Here is a 7,500-nt window from a genome sequence, read left to right on the forward strand (position 1 = left end):
CTGTTTGAACTTTTCAACTTCTAACTACTGGTTCATAAATGAATACATTTGAAAAGTGAATGCCTCAACAGAACGGTGTTGGCAGTATAAAAATATCTACAGCACCTTGTATTCCCAGGTGGTCTCCCATCCAAGTACTAACCAGGCCCAACACTGCTTAGCTTCCAAGATCAGATGAGATTGGGCGTATCCAGTGTGGTGTGGCTGTAGATGAGCTTTGTGGTTTCTGTTAGAACTTTTCTACTTGTAACTACTGGTTCATAAATGAATACGTTTGAAAATGGAATGCATCAACAGAACGGTGTTGGCAGTATAAAAATATCTACAGCACCTTGTATTCCCAGGTGGTCTCCCATCCAAGTACTAACCAGGCCCAACACTGCTTAGCTTCCAAGATCAGATGTGATTGGGCGTATCCAGTGTCGTGTGGCTGTAGATGAACTTTGTGGTTTCTGGTAGAACTTTTCTACTTCTAACTACTGGTTCATAAATGAATACGTTTGAAAATGGAATGCATCAACAGAACGGTGTTGGTAGTATACAAATATCTACAGCACCTTGTATTCCCAGGTGGTCTCCCATCCAAGTACTAACCAGGCCCAAAACTGCTTAGCTTCCAAGATCAGATGAGATTGGGCGTATCCAGTGTGGTGTGGCTGTAGATGAGCATTATGGTTTCAGTTAAAACTTTTCTACTTCTAACTACTGGTTCAAAAATGAATACGTTTGAAAATGGAATGCATCAACAGAACGGTGTTGGTAGTATAAAAATATCTACAGCACCTTGTATTCCCAGGTGGTCTCCCATCCAAGTACTAACCATTCCCAACACTGCTTAGCTTCCTAGATCAGATGAAATTGGGCATATCCAGTGTGGTGTGCCTGTAGAAGAGCTTTATGGTTTCTGTTAGAACTTTTCTACTTCTAACTACTGGTTCATAAATGAATACGTTTGAAAATGGAATGCATCAACAGAACGGTGTTGGTAGTATAAAAATATCTACAGCACCTTGTATTTCCAGGTGGTCTCCCATCCAAGTACTAACCAGGCCCAACACTGCTTAGCTTCCAAGATCAGATGAGATTGGGCGTATCCAGTGTGGTGTGGCTGTAGATGAACTTTGTGGTTTCTGTTAGAACTTTTCTACTTCTAACTACTGGTTCATAAATGAATACATTTGAAAATGGAATGCATCAACAGAACGGTGTTGGCAGTATAAAATTATCTACAGCACCTTGTATACACAGGTGGTCTCCCATCCAAGTACTAACCAGGCCCAACACTGCTTAGCTTCCAAGATCAGATGAGATTGGGCGTATCCAGTGTGGTGTGGCTGTAGATGAGCTTTATGGTTTCTGTTAGAACTTTTCTACTTCTAACTACTGGTTCATAAATGAATACGTTTGAAAATGGAATGCATCAACAGAACGGTGTTGGCAGTATAAAAATATATACAGCACCTTGTATTCCCAGGTGGTCTCCCATCCAAGTACTAACCAGGCCCAACACTGTTTAGCTTCCAAGATCAGATGAGATTGGGCGTATCCAGTGTGGTGTGGCTGTAGATGAGCTTTGTGGTTTCTGTTAGAACTTTTCTACTTCTAACTACTGGTTCATAAATGAATACGTTTGAAAATGGAATGCATCAACAGAACGGTGTTGGCAGTATAAAAATATCTACAGCACCTTGTATTCCCAGGTGGTCTCCCATACAAGTACTGACCAGGCCCAACACTGCTTAGCTTCCAAGATCAGATGAGATTGGGCGTATCCAGTGTGGTGTGGCTGTAGATGAGCTTTGTGGTTTCTGTTTGAACTTTTCAACTTCTAACTACTGGTTCATAAATGAATACATTTGAAAAGTGAATGCATCAACAGAACGGTGTTGGCAGTATAAAAATATCTACAGCACCTTGTATTCCCAGGTGGTCTCCCATCCAAGTACTAACCAGGCCCAACACTGCTTAGCTTCCAATATCAGATGAGATTGGGCGTATCCAGTGTGGTGTGGCTGTAGATGAGCTTTGTGGTTTCTGTTAGAACTTTTCTACTTCTAACTACTGGTTCATAAATGAATACGATTGAAAATGGAATGCATCAACAGAACGGTGTTGGCAGTATAAAAATATCTACAGCACCTTGTATTCCCAGGTGGTCTCCCATCCAAGTACTAACCAGGCCCAACACTGCTTAGCTTCCAAGATCAGATGTGATTGGGCGTATCCAGTGTGGTGTGGCTGTAGATGAACTTTGTGGTTTCTGGTAGAACTTTTCTACTTCTAACTACTGGTTCATAAATGAATACGTTTGAAAATGGAATGCATCAACAGAACGGTGTTGGCAGTATAAAAATATCTACAGCACCTTGTATTCCCAGGTGGTCTCCCATCCAAGTACTAACCAGGCCCAACACTGCTTAGCTTCCAAGATCAGATGAGATTGGGCGTATCCAGTGTGGTGTGGCTGTAGATGAGCTTTGTGGTTTCTGTTAGAACTTTTCTACTTCTAACTACTGGTTCATAAATGAATACGTTTGAAAATGGAATGCATCAACAGAACGGTGTTGGCAGTATAAAAATATCTACAGCACCTTGTATTCCCAGGTGGTCTCCCATCCAAGTACTAACCAGGCCCAACACTGGTTAGCTTCCAAGATCAGATGAGATTTGGCGTATCCAGTGTGGTGTGGCTGTAGATGAACTTTGTGGTTTCTGTTAGAACTTTTCTACTTCTAACTACTGGTTCATAAATGAATACGTTTGAAAATGGAATGCATCAACAGAACGGTGTTGGCAGTATAAAAAAAAATATCTACAGCACACTGTATTCCCAGGTGGTCTCCCATCCAAGTACTAACCAGTCCCAACACTGCTTAGCTTCCAAGATCAGATGAGATTGGGCGTATCCAGTGTGGTGTGGCTGTAGATGAACTTTGTGGTTTCTGTTAGAACTTTTCTACTTCTAACTACTGGTTCATAAATGAATACGTTTGAAAATGGAATGCATCAACAGAACGGTGTTGGCAGTATAAAATTATCTACAGCACCTTGTATTCCCAGGTGGTCTCCCATCCAAGTACTAACCAGGCCCAACACTGCTTAGCTTTCAAGATCAGATGAGATTGGGCGTATCCAGTGTGGTGTGGCTGTAGATGAGCTTTGTGGTTTCTGTTAGAACTTTTCTACTTCTAACTACTGGTTCATAAATGAATACGTTTGAAAATGGAATGCATCAACAGAACGGTGTTGGCAGTATAAAAATATCTACAGCACCTTGTATTCCCAGGTGGTCTCCCATACAAGTACTGACCAGGCCCAACACTGCTTAGCTTCCAAGATCAGATGAGATTGGGCGTATCCAGTGTGGTGTGGCTGTAGATGAGCTTTGTGGTTTCTGTTTGAACTTTTCAACTTCTAACTACTGGTTCATAAATGTATACATTTGAAAAGTGAATGCATCAACAGAACGGTGTTGGCAGTATAAAAATATCTACAGCACCTTGTATTCCCAGGTGGTCTCCCATCCAAGTACTAACCAGGCCCAACACTGCTTAGCTTCCAAGATCAGATGAGATTGGGCGTATCCAGTGTGGTGTGGCTGTAGATGAGCTTTGTGGTTTCTGTTAGAACTTTTCTACTTCTAACTACTGGTTCATAAATGAATACGTTTGAAAATGGAATGCATCAACAGAACGGTGTTGGCAGTATAAAAATATCTACAGCACCTTGTATTCCCAGGTGGTCTCCCATCCAAGTACTAACCAGGCCCAACACTGCTTAGCTTCCAAGATCAGATGTGATTGGGCGTATCCAGTGTGGTGTAGCTGTAGATGAACTTTGTGGTTTCTGGTAGAACTTTTCTACTTCTAACTACTGGTTCATAAATGAATACGTTTGAAAATGGAATGCATCAACAGAACGGTGTTGGCAGTATAAAAAAAATATCTACAGCACCTTGTATTCCCAGGTGGTCTCCCATCCAAGTACTAACCAGGCCCAACACTGCTTAGCTTCCAAGATCAGATGAGATTGGGCGTATCCAGTGTGGTGTGGCTGTAGATGAGCTTAGTGGTTTCTGTTAGAACTTTTCTACTTCTAACTACTGGTTCATAAATGAATACGTTTGAAAATGGAATGCATCAACAGAACGGTGTTGGCAGTTTAAAAATATCTACAGCACCTTGTATTCCCAGGTGGTCTCCCATCCAAGTACTAACCAGTCCCAACACTGCTTAGCTTCCAAGATCAGATGAGATTGGGCGTATCCAGTGTGGTGTGGCTGTAGATGAGCTTTGTGGTTTCTGTTAGAACTTTTCTACTTCTAACTACTGGTTCATAAATGAATACGTTTGAAAATGGAATGCATCAACAGAACGGTGTTGGCAGTATAAAAATATCTACAGCACCTTGTATTCCCAGGTGGTCTCCCATCCAAGTACTAACCAGGCCCAACACTGGTTAGCTTCCAAGATCAGATGAGATTTGGCATATCCAGTGTGGTGTGGCTGTAGATGAACTTTGTGGTTTCTGTTAGAACTTTTCTACTTCTAACTACTGGTTCATAAATGAATACGTTTGAAAATGGAATGCATCAACAGAACGGTGTTGGCAGTATAAAAAAAAATATCTACAGCACACTGTATTCCCAGGTGGTCTCCCATCCAAGTACTAACCAGTCCCAACACTGCTTAGCTTCCAAGATCAGATGAGATTGGGCGTATCCAGTGTGGTGTGGCTGTAGATGAACTTTGTGGTTTCTGTTAGAACTTTTCTACTTCTAACTACTGGTTCATAAATGGATACGTTTGAAAATGGAATGCATCAACAGAACGGTGTTGGCAGTATAAAATTATCTACAGCACCTTGTATTCCCAGGTGGTCTCCCATCCAAGTACTAACCAGGCCCAACACTGCTTAGCTTCCAAGATCAGATGAGATTGGGCGTATCCAGTGTGGTGTGGCTGTAGATGAGCTTTATGGTTTCTGTTAGAACTTTTCTACTTCTAACTAATGGTTCATAAATGAATACGTTTGAAAATGGAATGCATCAACAGAACGGTGTTGGCAGTATAAAATTATCTACAGCACCTTGTATTCCCAGTTGGTCTCCCATCCAAGTACTAACCAGGACCAACACTGCTTAGCTTCCAAGATCAGATGAGATTGGGCGTATCCAGTGTGGTGTGGCTGTAGATGAGCTTTATGGTTTCTGTTAGAACTTTTCTACTTCTAACTACTGGTTCATAAATGAATACGTTTGAAAATGGTATGCATCAACAGAACGGTGTTGGCAGTATAAAAATATCTACAGCACCTTGCATTCCCAGGTGGTCTCCCATCCAAGTACTAACCAGGCCCAACACTGTTTAGCTTCCAAGATCAGATGAGATTGGGCGTATCCAGTGTGGTGTGGCTGTAGATGAGCTTTGTGGTTTCTGTTAGAACTTTTCTACTTCTAACTACTGGTTCATAAATGAATACGTTTGAAAATGGAATGCATCAACAGAACGGTGTTGGCAGTATAAAAATATCTACAGTACCTTGTATTCCCAGGTGGTCTCCCATCCAAGTACTAACCAGGCCCAACACTGCTTAGCTTCCAAGATCAGATGAGATTGGGCGTATCCAGTGTGGTGTGGCTGTAGATGACCTTTGTGGTTTCTGTTAGAACTTTTCTACTTCTAACTACTGGTTCATAAATGAATACGTTTGAAAATGGAATACATCAACAGAACGGTGTTGGCAGTATAAAAATATCTACAGCACCTTGTATTCCAAGGTGGTCTCCCATACAAGTACTGACCAGGCCCAACACTGCTTAGCTTCCAAGATCAGATGAGATTGGGCGTATCCAGTGTGGTGTGGCTGCAGATGAGCTTTGTGGTTTCTGTTTGAACTTTTCTACTTCTAACTACTGGTTCATAAATGAATACATTTGAAAAGTGAATGCATCAACAGAACGGTGTTGGCAGTATAAAAATATCTACAGCACCTTGTATTCCCAGGTGGTCTCCCATCCAAGTACTAACCAGGCCCAACACTGCTTAGCTTCCAAGATCAGATGAGATTGGGCGTATCCAGTGTGGTGTGGCTGTAGATGAGCTTTGTGGTTTCTGTTTGAACTTTTCTACTTCTAACTACTGGTTCATAAATGAATATGTTTTAAAATGGAATGCATCAACAGAACGGTGTTGGCAGTATAAAAAAAAATATCTACAACACCTTGTATTCCCAGGTGGTCTCCCATCCAAGTACTAACCAGGCCCAATACTGCTTAGCTTCCAAGATCAGATGAGATTGGGCGTATCCAGTGTGGTGTGGCTGTAGATGAACTTTGTGGTTTCTGTTAGAACTTTTCTACTTCTAACTACTGGTTCATAAATGAATACGTTTTAAAATGGAATGCATCAACAGAACGGTGTTGGCAGTATAAAATTATCTAATGCACCTTGTATTCCCAGGTGGTCTCCCATCCAAGTACTAACCAGGCCCAACACTGCTTAGCTTCCAAGATCAGATGAGATTGGGCGTATCCAGTGTGGTGTGGCTGTAGATGAGCTTTATGGTTTCTGTTAGAACTTTTCTACTTCTAACTACTGGTTCATAAATGAATACGTTTGAAAATGGAATGCATCAACAGAACGGTGTTGGTAGTATAAAAATATCTACAGCACCTTGTATTCCCAGGTGGTCTCCCATCCAAGTACTAACCAGGCCCAACACTGCTTAGCTTCCAAGATCAGATGAGATTGGGCGTATCCAGTGTGGTGTGGCTGTAGATGAGCTTTGTGGTTTCTGTTTGAACTTTTCAACTTCTAACTACTGGTTCATAAATGAATACATTTGAAAAGTGAATGCATCAACAGAACGGTGTTGGCAGTATAAAAATATCTACAGCACCTTGTATTCCCAGGTGGTCTCCCATCCAAGTACTAACCAGGCCCAACACTGCTTAGCTTCCAAGATCAGATGAGATTGGGCGTATCCAGTGTGGTGTGGCTGTAGATGAGCTTTATGGTTTCTGTTAGAACTTTTCTACTTCTAACTACTGGTTCATAAATGAATACGTTTGAAAATGGAATGCATCAACAGAACGGTGTTGGCAGTATAAAAATATCTACAGCACCTTGTATTCCCAGGTGGTCTCCCATCCAAGTACTAACCAGGCCCAACACTGGTTAGCTTCCAAGATCAGATGAGATTTGGCGTATCCAGTGTGGTGTGGCTGTAGATGAACTTTGTGGTTTCTGTTAGAACTTTTCTACTTCTAACTACTGGTTCATAAATGAATACGTTTGAAAATGGAATGCATCAACAGAACGGTGTTGGCAGTATAAAAAAAAATATCTACAGCACACTGTATTCCCAGGTGGTCTCCCATCCAAGTACTAACCAGTCCCAACACTGCTTAGCTTCCAAGATCAGATGAGATTGGGCGTATCCAGTGTGGTGTGGCTGTAGATGAACTTTGTGGTTTCTGTTAGAACTTTTCTACTTCTA

At 41.6% G+C, this 7,500-nt stretch overlaps 29 non-coding genes and 4 pseudogenes across 29 annotated transcripts; all 33 read right to left on the minus strand.

The window, feature by feature from the left end:
* Positions 1-93: 93 nt before the first annotated feature.
* On the minus strand, positions 94-212 carry LOC134888579 (5S ribosomal RNA). Its single transcript, XR_010171158.1, has one exon. It is a non-coding gene; the product is annotated as a 5S ribosomal RNA (ribosomal RNA).
* Positions 213-319: 107 nt separating this feature from the next.
* LOC135068805 (5S ribosomal RNA) lies at positions 320-438 on the minus strand. Its single transcript, XR_010254997.1, has one exon. It is a non-coding gene; the product is annotated as a 5S ribosomal RNA (ribosomal RNA).
* A 107-nt stretch (positions 439-545) lies between these two features.
* On the minus strand, positions 546-664 carry LOC135065513 (5S ribosomal RNA). The gene has a single exon (XR_010251793.1). It is a non-coding gene; the product is annotated as a 5S ribosomal RNA (ribosomal RNA).
* Positions 665-771: 107 nt separating this feature from the next.
* LOC134897618 (5S ribosomal RNA) lies at positions 772-890 on the minus strand (annotated as a pseudogene).
* Positions 891-997: 107 nt separating this feature from the next.
* On the minus strand, positions 998-1,116 carry LOC135063502 (5S ribosomal RNA). The gene has a single exon (XR_010249831.1). It is a non-coding gene; the product is annotated as a 5S ribosomal RNA (ribosomal RNA).
* Positions 1,117-1,223: 107 nt separating this feature from the next.
* Positions 1,224-1,342, minus strand: LOC135069219 (5S ribosomal RNA). Its single transcript, XR_010255406.1, has one exon. It is a non-coding gene; the product is annotated as a 5S ribosomal RNA (ribosomal RNA).
* A 107-nt stretch (positions 1,343-1,449) lies between these two features.
* Positions 1,450-1,568, minus strand: LOC135065833 (5S ribosomal RNA). Its single transcript, XR_010252103.1, has one exon. It is a non-coding gene; the product is annotated as a 5S ribosomal RNA (ribosomal RNA).
* Positions 1,569-1,675: 107 nt separating this feature from the next.
* LOC135065551 (5S ribosomal RNA) lies at positions 1,676-1,794 on the minus strand. Its single transcript, XR_010251830.1, has one exon. It is a non-coding gene; the product is annotated as a 5S ribosomal RNA (ribosomal RNA).
* A 107-nt stretch (positions 1,795-1,901) lies between these two features.
* LOC135064247 (5S ribosomal RNA) lies at positions 1,902-2,020 on the minus strand. The gene has a single exon (XR_010250558.1). It is a non-coding gene; the product is annotated as a 5S ribosomal RNA (ribosomal RNA).
* A 107-nt stretch (positions 2,021-2,127) lies between these two features.
* On the minus strand, positions 2,128-2,246 carry LOC134901555 (5S ribosomal RNA). Its single transcript, XR_010175044.1, has one exon. It is a non-coding gene; the product is annotated as a 5S ribosomal RNA (ribosomal RNA).
* Positions 2,247-2,353: 107 nt separating this feature from the next.
* On the minus strand, positions 2,354-2,472 carry LOC134888590 (5S ribosomal RNA). The gene has a single exon (XR_010171159.1). It is a non-coding gene; the product is annotated as a 5S ribosomal RNA (ribosomal RNA).
* Positions 2,473-2,579: 107 nt separating this feature from the next.
* Positions 2,580-2,698, minus strand: LOC134884528 (5S ribosomal RNA). Its single transcript, XR_010168672.1, has one exon. It is a non-coding gene; the product is annotated as a 5S ribosomal RNA (ribosomal RNA).
* A 111-nt stretch (positions 2,699-2,809) lies between these two features.
* On the minus strand, positions 2,810-2,928 carry LOC135065564 (5S ribosomal RNA). Its single transcript, XR_010251842.1, has one exon. It is a non-coding gene; the product is annotated as a 5S ribosomal RNA (ribosomal RNA).
* A 107-nt stretch (positions 2,929-3,035) lies between these two features.
* LOC135061602 (5S ribosomal RNA) lies at positions 3,036-3,154 on the minus strand. Its single transcript, XR_010247980.1, has one exon. It is a non-coding gene; the product is annotated as a 5S ribosomal RNA (ribosomal RNA).
* Positions 3,155-3,261: 107 nt separating this feature from the next.
* On the minus strand, positions 3,262-3,380 carry LOC135065552 (5S ribosomal RNA). The gene has a single exon (XR_010251831.1). It is a non-coding gene; the product is annotated as a 5S ribosomal RNA (ribosomal RNA).
* A 107-nt stretch (positions 3,381-3,487) lies between these two features.
* Positions 3,488-3,606, minus strand: LOC134888602 (5S ribosomal RNA). The gene has a single exon (XR_010171160.1). It is a non-coding gene; the product is annotated as a 5S ribosomal RNA (ribosomal RNA).
* A 107-nt stretch (positions 3,607-3,713) lies between these two features.
* On the minus strand, positions 3,714-3,832 carry LOC135061213 (5S ribosomal RNA). Its single transcript, XR_010247602.1, has one exon. It is a non-coding gene; the product is annotated as a 5S ribosomal RNA (ribosomal RNA).
* A 110-nt stretch (positions 3,833-3,942) lies between these two features.
* LOC134888614 (5S ribosomal RNA) lies at positions 3,943-4,061 on the minus strand. Its single transcript, XR_010171161.1, has one exon. It is a non-coding gene; the product is annotated as a 5S ribosomal RNA (ribosomal RNA).
* A 107-nt stretch (positions 4,062-4,168) lies between these two features.
* LOC135068100 (5S ribosomal RNA) lies at positions 4,169-4,287 on the minus strand. The gene has a single exon (XR_010254307.1). It is a non-coding gene; the product is annotated as a 5S ribosomal RNA (ribosomal RNA).
* A 107-nt stretch (positions 4,288-4,394) lies between these two features.
* LOC134887975 (5S ribosomal RNA) lies at positions 4,395-4,513 on the minus strand (annotated as a pseudogene).
* Positions 4,514-4,624: 111 nt separating this feature from the next.
* LOC135065565 (5S ribosomal RNA) lies at positions 4,625-4,743 on the minus strand. The gene has a single exon (XR_010251843.1). It is a non-coding gene; the product is annotated as a 5S ribosomal RNA (ribosomal RNA).
* Positions 4,744-4,850: 107 nt separating this feature from the next.
* On the minus strand, positions 4,851-4,969 carry LOC134888626 (5S ribosomal RNA). Its single transcript, XR_010171163.1, has one exon. It is a non-coding gene; the product is annotated as a 5S ribosomal RNA (ribosomal RNA).
* Positions 4,970-5,076: 107 nt separating this feature from the next.
* LOC135068629 (5S ribosomal RNA) lies at positions 5,077-5,195 on the minus strand. The gene has a single exon (XR_010254825.1). It is a non-coding gene; the product is annotated as a 5S ribosomal RNA (ribosomal RNA).
* A 107-nt stretch (positions 5,196-5,302) lies between these two features.
* On the minus strand, positions 5,303-5,421 carry LOC135061828 (5S ribosomal RNA). Its single transcript, XR_010248196.1, has one exon. It is a non-coding gene; the product is annotated as a 5S ribosomal RNA (ribosomal RNA).
* A 107-nt stretch (positions 5,422-5,528) lies between these two features.
* On the minus strand, positions 5,529-5,647 carry LOC135060881 (5S ribosomal RNA). The gene has a single exon (XR_010247276.1). It is a non-coding gene; the product is annotated as a 5S ribosomal RNA (ribosomal RNA).
* A 107-nt stretch (positions 5,648-5,754) lies between these two features.
* LOC134887488 (5S ribosomal RNA) lies at positions 5,755-5,873 on the minus strand (annotated as a pseudogene).
* A 107-nt stretch (positions 5,874-5,980) lies between these two features.
* Positions 5,981-6,099, minus strand: LOC134888637 (5S ribosomal RNA). The gene has a single exon (XR_010171164.1). It is a non-coding gene; the product is annotated as a 5S ribosomal RNA (ribosomal RNA).
* Positions 6,100-6,210: 111 nt separating this feature from the next.
* Positions 6,211-6,329, minus strand: LOC135068737 (5S ribosomal RNA). Its single transcript, XR_010254930.1, has one exon. It is a non-coding gene; the product is annotated as a 5S ribosomal RNA (ribosomal RNA).
* A 107-nt stretch (positions 6,330-6,436) lies between these two features.
* Positions 6,437-6,555, minus strand: LOC134887610 (5S ribosomal RNA; annotated as a pseudogene).
* Positions 6,556-6,662: 107 nt separating this feature from the next.
* On the minus strand, positions 6,663-6,781 carry LOC134888648 (5S ribosomal RNA). Its single transcript, XR_010171165.1, has one exon. It is a non-coding gene; the product is annotated as a 5S ribosomal RNA (ribosomal RNA).
* A 107-nt stretch (positions 6,782-6,888) lies between these two features.
* LOC134888660 (5S ribosomal RNA) lies at positions 6,889-7,007 on the minus strand. Its single transcript, XR_010171166.1, has one exon. It is a non-coding gene; the product is annotated as a 5S ribosomal RNA (ribosomal RNA).
* A 107-nt stretch (positions 7,008-7,114) lies between these two features.
* Positions 7,115-7,233, minus strand: LOC134884529 (5S ribosomal RNA). Its single transcript, XR_010168673.1, has one exon. It is a non-coding gene; the product is annotated as a 5S ribosomal RNA (ribosomal RNA).
* A 111-nt stretch (positions 7,234-7,344) lies between these two features.
* Positions 7,345-7,463, minus strand: LOC135065566 (5S ribosomal RNA). The gene has a single exon (XR_010251844.1). It is a non-coding gene; the product is annotated as a 5S ribosomal RNA (ribosomal RNA).
* Positions 7,464-7,500: the final 37 nt, after the last annotated feature.

The sequence above is a fragment of the Pseudophryne corroboree genome, chromosome 3, assembly GCF_028390025.1.
Source record: "Pseudophryne corroboree isolate aPseCor3 chromosome 3, aPseCor3.hap2, whole genome shotgun sequence".
NCBI lineage: Eukaryota > Metazoa > Chordata > Amphibia > Anura > Myobatrachidae > Pseudophryne > Pseudophryne corroboree.